The 12,070-nt window shown below is 41.3% G+C and overlaps 1 protein-coding gene and 1 pseudogene across 12 annotated transcripts in view; both read left to right on the forward strand.

Moving 5' to 3' along the window:
- PPP2R2B (protein phosphatase 2 regulatory subunit Bbeta) overlaps positions 1–12,070 on the forward strand; it is a 520,898-nt gene that overhangs the window by 377,618 nt on the left and 131,210 nt on the right. The gene's annotated exons all lie outside the window — the stretch shown is intronic.
- On the forward strand, positions 1,942–6,737 carry LOC141580123 (keratin, type II cytoskeletal 8 pseudogene; annotated as a pseudogene).

Below are 12,070 nucleotides of genomic sequence, written 5' to 3' on the forward strand. Positions count from 1 at the left end.
CAGGGAAAGCTTGACTCCTAAGGAGGGTGTGGCTAGGTCCCTCTGAAGTCATAATTTTACAATGAACACCATGAATAAATTGGGGTTGGCATTTCTATCCCAATAAGCTGCTTTCATATTTGAATGGTTGAAAAATAATACACCATATCCACAGCAGGGGAAGGAGGAAAAACACAAACCATCTTAATACTGGGAATCAAGTAAGTGGGAAGGAAAATTGGTTGTGTGGTAGAATGATATGGAAATGTGCATGTGAGAGTTTGTGCAAAGATGTTGTAAGGCAAGGGAGTATCCAACTCAACATGCTTTAGTAACCTGGTCTTGTGCAAAGTGCTATCAGGAAAACAAGGATGGAAGGATGTGTCTAGTAGCATGAATTTAGATGAATATAACAGAAAACTTACTAATACAAGCTTAAACCACAAAGTTTAACAAGTTCAGACATATGCTTTCTTAAGGCAGATTGTAGTTGTTCATTGGTGTCATCAAAGATACTGTCCCATTCTCTCATCTGTCATAGCTTCTTAGCCTTTTAAAGTCCATAGGCTTATTACCTCATGGTCACATGATGGCTGCCACAGCCCCACATATTATGAACACATTTAACTACAAACAAAGGCAAGAAGCAAGGAATAGTCTGGCCAGAAGACCTCACCTTGCTACTTCCTTTTATTCAGGGAAGAAAAACACTTTCCTGGAATCTCTGTTCCCATCCTGTTTCCCCAGTAGACTTTCCTATATGCCTCATTGGCCAGATCAGGGTCACACAGTTACCCCTAGCCACAAGGGAGTCTGAAAAGCAAGTAAGTGGGTTTTCCAGCCTTTGCAGTGGGACAGTCAGAGGCAGGCAAGGAAGAAAGGCACTGAATAGGAGTAACCGACCAAGAGTATCTGCCATGACACATCACCTGCCATTAATGGGCTTGATCTACAGGTTCAGAGTGACATTTAAGCAGTGCCCATTTTTTAATACTGAACTTATGGTTAAATAGGAAGCAGCTCTTGTGTTAAGAGCTTGGGAATTGGAGCTATTGGACCCTTCTATCTGTATTCTTTCATGTAAGAGATATACCAGCACGGGGTTGAAGATAAAACCAGTATGCACGTAATTAATTAAATGAAAGAAAAATGATTCAGTATCCAAATACCAGACACTGGTTGAATGACAGAGGAAACAATTCTGGATCAGATAGAAAGAATGTATTACACACAGTAGGTCAAGGATGTGGCATGTGTAATCAGAACTGTGTATTTACTGCTTCTGTCTTTAGGACCAAACTAAATGAGCATAAGAAGTAGTGTCAAGTTAAGAAGGTAACACTACTGAATAAGGAACTCAAACATAGTTCCTTTTAAAGACGAGGGCATAGGTGAAAAGGTAGAATACTTTTTTGCATAACCTAGTTTGTGGTGCAGACTGGAAAAAGTGTATTGAAGAATTTTTTGAGCTCCGTACCACTCAAACAGAATCCCAAACAGTAATAACATCTAGACAATCAGATTTTTTAAAAAATCTTTGATTCTATATACTAATAAAATAATTATTGGTGCCAAATCAAGTTGAGTCATATCAATAGAGATCAGTAGTATTAAACCCCTGTATCTGCACAGTATTTTTAACTTTTACAGCTCTTATATCTATCAGTTCAGTTTATTCCCAGAATTTTACTTCTTTTAGAAGAATTGTCCACTTAAAAGAGCAGTATGAAGGAACTTTCTGGGGTTAAGGGAATTGTTCTATATCATGATGGTGGTTGTGGACACATAGCTGTATGCATTTGTCAAAACCTGTAGAACTGGATGCCACAAAAAGTGAATTTTAGTATATATATATATATATATATATATATATATATATATATATGTGTGTGTGTGTGTGTGTGTGTGTGTGTGTGTGTGTGTGTGTGTATGCAAACACACATACATAGATATGCAGATATATAGGTTTTCTTTTTTCTTTTCTTTTTTTTTTTTTTTTTGAGACCAAATCTGGCTCTGCTGCCAAGGTGAGTGCAGTGGCACAATCTCAGCTCACTGCAACCTCCACCTCCCAGAGTCAAGTGATCCTCCAACCTCAGCCTCCCAAGCAAGGAATTGGGACCACAGACATATCCCACCATGCCCAGCTGATTTTTTGTATTTTTGGTAGAAACAGGGTTTTACCTTACTGCCCAGGTTGGTCTCAAACTCCTGAGCTCAAGCGATCCACCTGCCTTAGCCTCCCAAAGTGCTGAGATTATATAGGTGTGAGCCACCATGCCCAGCCCATATACGAATTTTAAATTTTTTAAAAGTTTTAAAGCCACTGAGTTAAATGCTCAAATCTTTCATTCAGTTTGAAAACCAATTAAAATTGTTTACAAGTTAAAAATTGTTCAAGTATTTATGGTTATGGCAAAAAATAGAAAATACTGAAAATTTAGAAAAAGACCATAAGAAAATAAATTATGTACATCCTACACCAAAACAGTACCAATTTGGGTTTTCCCTGACAAACTATTGTCTGTAGAGAGCATGTGTGTGTATGTGTAGTCATTAGCAATTACTTGTAGGAGAGCCATATTGTAAAGGAAACTTGGTTTTATGTTTTAAGGGCCACGTTGTAATTAACGGGTTTCTGTAAGTGTACATATTGCTTTACCTGTTAGAAAAGATAAATTCTACCAAGAAACAGCTTCTCCGCTCCTTCTGGAATTTCCACCTGGTTCAGCCTGCCTGCCACCACTGCTGCCTCCACCATGTCCATCAGGGTAACCCAGAAGTCCTGCAAGGTGTCTACCTCTGGCCCCCAGGCCTTCAGCAGCTGCTCCTACTCGAGTGGCTCAGTGCCCCCATGAGCTCCTCAAGCTTCTCTTGAGTGGGCAGCAGCAGCTTCTGGGGTGGCCTGAATGGAGGCAATAGTGGGGCTGGTGGCATGGGAGGCATCACCACCATCATGGTCAACCAGAGCCTGCTAAGCCCCCTTAACCTGGAGGTGGACCCCAACATCCAGGCCATGCACACCCAGGAAAAGGAGCAGATCAAGACCCTCAACAACAAATTTGCCTCCTTCATTGACATGGTAAGGTTCCTGGAACAGCAGAACAAGATGCTGGAGACCAAGTGGAGCCTCCTGCAGCAGCAAAGGACAGCTCAGAGCAACATGGATGACATAAATGAGAGCTACATCAACAACCTTAGGCAGCAGCTGGAGACTCTGGGCCAAGAGAAGCTGAAGCTGGAGGTGGAGCTTGGCAACATGCAGGGGCTGGTTGAGGACTTCAAGAACAAGTATGAGGATGAGATCAATAAGCTTACAAAAATAGAGAATGAATTTGCTGTCATCAAGAAGGGTGTGGATGAAGCTTACATGAACAAGGTGGAGCTGGTGTCTTCCTGGAAGGGCTAAACTGACGGGTTCAACTTCCTGAGGCAGCTGTATGAAGAGGAGACCCGGGAGCTGCAGTCCCAGATCTCCAACACATCTGTGGTGCTGTCCATGGACAACAGCCACTCCCTGGACATGGACAGTATCATCGCGGAGGTCAAGGCCCAGTACGAAGAGATTGCCGACCATAGCAGGGCTGAGGCTGAGAGCCTGCACCAGTTCAAGTACAAGGAGCTGCAGACGCTGGCTGGGAAGCATGGGCATGACCTGTGGCATGCAAAGACTGAGATCTCTAAGATGAACCAGAACGTTAGCCAGCTCAGGCTGAGATTGAGGGCCTCAAAGGCCAGAAGGCTTCCCTGGAGGCCACTGTCGCAGATGCTAAGCAGCACTTGGGGAGCTGGCCGTTAAGGATGTCAACGCCATGCTGTCTGAGCTGGAGGCTGCCCTGCAGCGATCCAAGCAGAACGTGGCATGGCAGCTGCGTGATTACTAGGAACTGGTGAACATCAAGCTGGACCTGGACATCAAGATCACCACATACAGGAAGGCAAGGAGAGCTGACTGGAGTGTGGGATGCAGAACATAGAACATGAGTATGGATACGAAGACCACCAGTGGCTATGCAGACAATCAGAGCTCAACCTATGGGGCCGCATAAGCCCTAGCCTTAGCTACAGCCTGGGCTCCAGCTCCTTCAGCTGCACCAGCTCCACCAGGACTATGATTGTGAAAAAGATCGAGACCCATGATGGGAAGCTGTTGTCCAAGTCCTTGGATGTCCTGTCCAAGCTAACAGCGGCAGCAGCCCCCTGCAGCCTGCCCCTCCTGTGGCTGCTCCAGAGCCCAGGAGGGAGGTCGCTGTGCAGGGTAGTACAGGGAGCAGGAAACCCACCTGAGGCTCAGCCCCAGCCCTCAGCCTACCCGTCAGGGAGTTGGCTGCCTGGGGACCCCGCTTGCCCATGCCTCCAGCTGCAAAACAATTCAATTGCTTTTTTTTTTTTTGTCCAAGAGAAAACCTCAGCTAGCTCTGCCAAAAAAAAAAGAAAGAAAGAAAGAAAGAAAAGATAAATTCTGAAATGAAAACACTTCGACAAAATTGCAGTCATTTGACATAAACTCTTTTATTGACTAATTCTTTTCCAATTTTATGACATATTAACATTTTTCAACAAGGTCATCTTGACATCCCAGTAGGAGTATTTGGGTTTGGCCATAACCAGACTTCTTTCCTGTCCCCTCCCCAACCCCCTATTTGTGGAAAATAACCTTATCAGAGAAAATGGATGCTGACTTCAGACTGTAAACCAGGACCCAAGAAGGAGACTATAGTTTTATATGGATGGGAGGAACAATTGTAATTCCCACCAGGATGCCTAAGAATCCCGTTTGTTTAATGATCCACAAAGTAGTCATTGCCAGTCTAGCTAGAAGCCTCTGTACTGAGATGACAAATGATACACATCCTACCTCCCCCACCCCAGATTTATTACCCATTAATCATGGCACCCCAGCCTAGAAGTGACCCTGCAAAACCTTCTCAACACAAACCTGGTAACTATGACTATTTCTCCATTGTCATCCACTATGAAATCTATTTTCCATTCTTGTCTTAGCAGAGGGAAAAAACTACCAAAACCCAATCCGATCATTGGAAATAAAGCCAAGTATTGAGTGGGCAGAGCTAGTCAGCTGATACAAGTAGGGTAAATGACTTTATGATATTATCTACCAAATGTTTCTTAGATGAAAGATAAAACATTTAATGGGCTCTGAAAGCTAAATTGCATTACCCTTTCATTTCGATCTCTGTGATTGATGTTGAGAGGTCGGTACAAGTGACCTGGTCAGTAAGATGTTCCATCTGTAGACTTAGTTTAGATCCTAAGGCTAAACTGAGTCACCATTTTATCAAAACAGTCACCCTACTATGTGAACTGTACATCCCCTAATAATCCAGGTGCCTGCCTCGACTCAATCCTCTGGCATTACATAGACTCCAGCCTGGCATGATACTGTAAAAGACTAGGGATAAACTAGGAGATTCATCTGTTTCCATAAGCCTCACAATCATTGAATATCATTGTTAAGTCAATACCTGTTATTCAGGTAAATGATACTTTGTGTATGAAATTACCAATCTGAAACTTTTTCTTTTCTTTTTTTTTTTTTTTTTTTTTTTTAAGGTAAAGTCTTGCTCTGTTGCCAGGCTGGAGCACAGTGGCATAGTCTTGGCTAACTGCAACCTCTGCCTCCCAGGTTCAAGTGATTCTTCTGCCTCAGACTCCCAAGTAGCTGGGACTACCGGCGTGTACCAAATGCCTGGCTAACTTTCATAGGATGCTGAGATTGATTTTAAAAAAAAATTCAGCCTTAATAATGCCTATTGAGCCAGAAATGGGGTTACCAGGCTACCATCTTGTGGAAATTAAATCAGCACAAATAGATTTGGACTAGGGCAAACTTCACAACACCCAGGGTTTCCTTTAAAAATCTTTTTAACTACATTTGACCTCTCTAGTTGTTTTTGGCTTTTGTTTTTAGTCAATGTGTACTTTATCCATGTCTGTATAGAACAGAGGAAAAATGCTCAAATTTATAGTTTCTTGATCAACAGCATGATTAGGTTGAGCATTTAATGAAATGTGGAATTGTCACAGAAACTTATAATTTAAAGGAGAAAACCGTGTTGAACTTGATGTGTTGATTTCTGTTGATCATGATTTCAAATGACGTTATTATCTCTAAACTTCCTGCCTTATTATTACTATATCCTCTTTCTATATCACAGTATTATTTGGTCTTAAGCAGTATATTTTCCGGTTTAAACTGCCTTACCAAAGAGCATGCTGAAAACACAAGCGTGTTTGTATCAGAAGTTTCGGTATCTTGAAATTGGAATGTAGAGTGATTCATGAGTTTTGCATCAATTATTAAACAATTATAGATGAAGATATGCAGAGATGGATGGGGTAGTAAAGTATTCCAGTTACACCTACTGGCTTAGCAATGATAAATGAGTCAGGAAACATGAAAGTTCAAAACAAGTATTAACTTGAGCTGCCATGGCGTATTCTCTGAAGGGAAGTAGACAATGGTGTGATGTAAACAGGTTCATGTACAGAGCAGTTGGCTAGTAGAATTAAAATAAAGATAAGATCTTTGCAAGAGGACTAAGGAATTTCAGAATCCTGCCATGCAAATAACCCTTTCTCTTACAAGGTTCTTGAGGGAGACACAGCATTGAAGAATGATAACACTTGGAAAACAAAGGAAGTATTTTTATTACCTGGGACAATGCCTAATATTTCAAAATGCAGAATTCTAATAATACTGGCTTAAATCATGGGACTTTGACTTGCACTTGAATCCTGCCTTGTTTTGACTTGCATGGATCTTTTTTTTTTTTTTTTTTTTTTATTGCATTTTAGGTTTTGGGGTACATGTGATGAACATGCAAGATTGTTGCATAGGTACACACATGGCAGTGTGCTTTGCTGCCTTCCGTCCCCTCACCTGTATCTGTCATTTCTCCCCATGCTATCTCTTCCCACCTCCCCACCCCCCGCCCCTCCCCCATTTCCCCCCAACAGACCCCAGTGTGTAGTGCTCCCCTCCCTGTGTCCATGTGTTCTCATTGTTCAACACCCGCCTATGAGCGAGAATATACGGTGTTTGATTTTCTGCTCTTGTGTCAGTTTGCTGAGAATGATGGTTTCCAGGTTCATCCATGTCCCTATAAAGGACGTGAACTCATCGTTTTTGATGGCTGCATAATATTCCATGGTGTATATGTACCACATTTTCCCTATCCAGTCTATCATCGTTGGGCATTTGGGTTGGTTCCAGGTCTTTGCTATTGTAAACAGTGCTGCAATGAACATTCGTGTGCACGTGTCCTTGTAGTAGAATGATTTATAATCCTTTGGATATATACCCAGTAATGGGATTGCTGGGTCAAATGGGATTTCTATTTTTAGGTCCTTGAGGAATCGCCACACTGTCTTCCACAATGGTTGAATTAATTTACATTCCCACCAACAGTGTAAAAGTGTTCCTATTTCTCCACATCCTCTCCAGCATCTGTTGTTTCCAGATTTTTTAATGATCGCCATTCTAACTGGTGTGAGATGGTATCTCAGTGTGGTTTTAATTTGCATTTCTCTGATGACCAGTGATGATGAGCATTTTTTCATATGTTTGTTGGCCTCCTGTATGTCTTCTTTTGTAAAGTATCTGTTCATATCCTTTGCCCATTTTTGAATGGGCTTGTTTGTTTTTTTCTTGTAGATCTGCTTTAGTTCTTTGTAAATTCTGGATATCAGCCCCTTGTCAGATGGGTAGACTGCAAAAATTTTTTCCCATTCTGTTGGTTGCCGATTCACTCTACTGACTGTTTCTTTTGCCGTGCAGAAGCTGTGGAGTTTGATTAGGTCCCATTTGTCTATTTTGGCTTTTGTTGCCATTGCTTTTGGCGTTTTGGTCATGAAGTCCTTGCCTACACCTATGTCCTGAATGGTTTTGCCTAGATTTTCTTCTAAGGTTTTTATGGTGTTAGGTCTGATGTTTAAGTCTTTAATCCATCTGGAGTTAATTTTGGTGTAAGGTGTCAGGAAGGGGTCCTGTTTCTGCTTTCTGCACATGGCTAGCCAGTTTTCCCAACACCATTTATTAAACAGGGAGTCCTTTCCCCATTGCTTGTTTTTGTCAGGTTTGTCGAAGATCAGATGGTTGTGGGTATGTTGTATTTCCTGTGAGGCCTCTGTTCTGTTCCATTGGTCTATATCTCTGTTTTGGTACCAGTACCATGCTGTTTTGATTACTGTAGCCTTGTAGTATAGTTTGAAGTCCGGTAGTGTGATGCCTCCTGCTTTGTTCTTTTTGCTTAGAATTGACTTGGCTATGCGGGCTCTCTTTTGGTTCCATATGAAGTTTAAGGTGTTTTTTTCCAGTTCTGTGAAGAAGGTCATTGGTAGCTTGATGGGAATAGCGTTGAATCTGTAAATTACTTTGGGCAGTATGGCCATTTTCACGATGTTGATTCTTTCTAACCATGAACATGGAATGTTTCTCCATCTGTTTGTATCCTCTCTTATTTCGTTGAGCAATGGCTTGTAGTTCTCCTTGAAGAGGTCCTTTACGTTCCTTGTTAGTTGTATTCCTAAGTACTTTATTCTCTTTGTAGCAATTGTGAATGGCAGTTCGTTCTTGATTTGGCTCTCTTGAAGTCTATTACTGGTGTATAGGAATGCTTGTGATTTTTGCACGTTGATTTTATATCCTGAGACTTTGCTGAAGTTGTTTATCAGTTTCAGGAGATTTTGGGCTGAGATGATGGGGTCTTCCAGATATACAATCATGTCATCTGCAAATAGAGACAATTTGATTTCCTCCTTTCCAATTTGGATACCCTTTATTTCTTTTTCTTGCCTGATTGCTCTGGCTAGAACTTCCAGTACTATATTGAATAGGAGTGGTGAGAGAGGGCATCCTTGTCTAGTGCCTGATTTCAAAGGGAATGCTTCCAGTTTTTGCCCATTCAGTATGATATTGGCTGTTGGTTTGTCGTAAATAGCTTTTATTGTTTTGAGATACGTTCCGTCAATACCTAGTTTATTGAGGGTTTTTAGCATAAAGGGTTGTTGAATTTTGTCAAAAGCCTTCTCTGCGTCAATCGAGATAATCATGTGGTTTTTGTCTTTGGTTCTGTTTATGTGGTGAATTACGTTTATGGACTTACGTATGTTGAACCAGCCTTGCATCCCCGGGATGAATCCTACTTGATCATGGTGGATGAGCTTTTTGATATGCTGTTGCAATCGGTTTGCCAGTATTTTATTGAAGATTTTTGCATCTATGTTCATCATGGATATTGGCCTGAAATTTTCTTTTCTTGTTGAGTATCTGCCGGGTTTTGGTATCAGGATGATGTTTGTCTCGTAAAATGATTTGGGAAGGATTCCCTCTTTTTGGATTGTCTGGAATAGTTTCAGAAGGAATGGTATCAGCTCCTCCTTGTATGTCTGGTAGAATTCAGCTGTGAACCCATCTGGACCTGGGCTTTTTTTGGGTGGTAGGCTCTTTATTGCTGCCTCGACTTCAGACCATGTTATTGGTCTATTCAGGGTTTCGGCTTCTTCCAGGTTTAGGCTTGGGAGGTTGCAGGTGTCCAGGAATTTATCCATTTCTTCCAGGTTTACTAGTTTATGTGCATAGAGTTGTTTGTAATAATCTCTGATGATGGTTTGGATTTCTGTGGAATCTGTGGTGATATCCCCTTTATCGTTTTTTATTGCATCAATTTGGTTATTCTCTCTTTTCTTTTTTATTAATCTGGCTAGTGGTCTGTCTATTTTGTTGATCTTTTCAAAAAACCAGCTCCTGGATTTATTGATTTTTTGAAGAGTTTTTTGTGTCTCTATTTCCTTCAGTTCTGCTCTGATCTTAGTTATTTCCTGTCTTCTGCTAGGTTTTGAGTTTTTTTGATCTTGCTCCTCTAGCTCTTTCAATTTTGATGATAGGGTGTCAATTTTAGATCTCTCCTTTCTTCTCATGTGGGCACTCATTGCTATATATTTTCCTCTAGAGACTGCTTTAAATGTGTCCCAGAGATTCTGGTATGTTGTGTCTTCGTTCTCATTGGTTTCGAAGAACATCTTTATTTCTGCCTTCATTTCATTGTTTATCCAGTCAACATTCAAGAGCAAGTTGTTCAGTTTCCATGAAGCTGTGCGGTTCTGAGTTAGTTTCTGCATTCTGAGTTCTAACTCGATTGCACTGTGGTCTGAGAGACTGTTTGTTATGATTTCTGTTCTTTTGCATTTGCTGAGGAGTGATTTATTGCCAATTATGTGGTCAATTTTAGAGTAGGTGTGATGTGGTGCTGAGAAGAATGTATATTCTGTGGATTTGGGGTGGAGAGTTCTGTAAATGTCTATTAGGTTTGCTCGTTCCAGGTCTGTGTTCAGGTCCTGGATATCCTTGTTGATTTTCTGTCTGGTTGATCTGTCTAATATTGACAATGGGGTGTTAAAGTCTCCCACTATTATTGTGTGGGAGTCTAAGTCTCTTTGTAAGTCATTAAGAACTTGCCTTATGTATCTGGGTGCTCCTGTATTGGGTGCATATATATTTAGGATCGTTAGCTCTTCTTGTTGCAGTGATCCTTTTACCATTATGTAATGTCCTTCTTTGTCTCTTTTGATCTTTGTTGCTTTAAAGTCTATTTTATCAGAGATGAGAATTGCAACTCCTGCCTTTTTTTGCTCTCCATTTGCTTGGTAGATCTTCCTCCATCCCTTTATTTTGAGCCTTTGTGTATCCTTGCATGTAAGATGGGTTTCCTGGATACAGCACACTGATGGGTTTTGGCTTTTTATCCAATTTGCCAGTCTGTGTCTTTTGATTGGGGCATTTAGTCCATTGAGATTTAGGGATAGTATTGTTATGTGTGAATTTGATGCTGTCATTTTGATGCTACCTGGCTGTTTTGTTGGTTAGTTGATGCAGATTCTTGATTGTGTTGATGCTCTTTTACCATTTGGTGTGTTTTTGGAGTGGCTGGTACTGGTTGTTCCTTTATATGTGTAGAGCCTCTTTCAGGAGTTCTTGTAGAGCAGGTTTGGTGGTGATGAAATCTCTGAGTGCTTGCTTGTTCACAAAGGATTTTATTTTTCCTTCACTTATGAAGCTGAGTTTGGCTGGATAGGAGATTCTGGGTTGAAAGTTCTTTTCTTTAAGGATGTTGAATATTGGCCCCCAGTCTCTTCTGGCTTGTAGGGTTTCTGCTGAGAGATCTGCTGTGAGTCTAATGGGCTTCCCTTTGTGGGTAACCTGACCTTTCTCTCTGGCTGCCCTTAGCATTTTCTCTTTCATTTCAACCCTGGTGAATCTGACGATTATGTGCCTTGGAGTTGCTCTTCTTGAGGAATATCTCTGTGGTGTTCTCTGTATTTCCTGGATTTGAATATTGGTCTGCCTTGCTAGGTTGGGGAAGTTTTCCTGGATAATATCCTGAAGAGTATTTTCCAGCTTGGATTCATTCTCTTCATCACATTCAGGTACACCTATCAGACGTAGATTAGGTCTTTTCACATAGTCCCACATTTCTTGAAGATTTTGTTCATTCCTTTTTGCGCTTTTTTCTCTGTTCTTGCCTTCTCTTTTTATTTCATTGAGTTGGTCTTCGACCTCTGATATCCTTTCTTCTGCTTGGTCAATTCGGCTGTTGAAGCTTGTGCATGCTTCACGAAGTTCTCGTGTTGCGTTTTTCAGCTCCATCAATTCACTTATTCTCCTCTCTATGCTGTCCATTCTCGTCAGCAGTTCGTCCAATCTTTTTTCAAGGTTCCTATTTTCTTTGCGATGGGTTAGAACATGTTCTTTTAGCTCATTGTAGTTTCTTACTACCCATCTTCTGAAGTCTGATTCTGTCATTTCATCACCCTCCTTCTCCATCCGGTCTGGTTCCCTTGCTGGTGAGGAGTTGTGATCACTTTTAGGAGGAGAGGTGTTCTGGTTTCGGGAGTTTTCATCCTTTTTACGCTGGTTTCTACCCATTTTTGTGGGTTTATCCACCTGTTGTCTGTCTCTGTCCCAGGGAGTTGGAGCTTTATGAGTTTCCGTTGCACTACTGCCTTTTTTGATTTTTTTTTTTTTTTTCAGGTCGGACCCGCCCAGCTAGCAGCACGCCTAGCCTCTGCC

The sequence above is a fragment of the Saimiri boliviensis genome, chromosome 1, assembly GCF_048565385.1.
Source record: "Saimiri boliviensis isolate mSaiBol1 chromosome 1, mSaiBol1.pri, whole genome shotgun sequence".
Taxonomy (NCBI): domain Eukaryota; kingdom Metazoa; phylum Chordata; class Mammalia; order Primates; family Cebidae; genus Saimiri; species Saimiri boliviensis.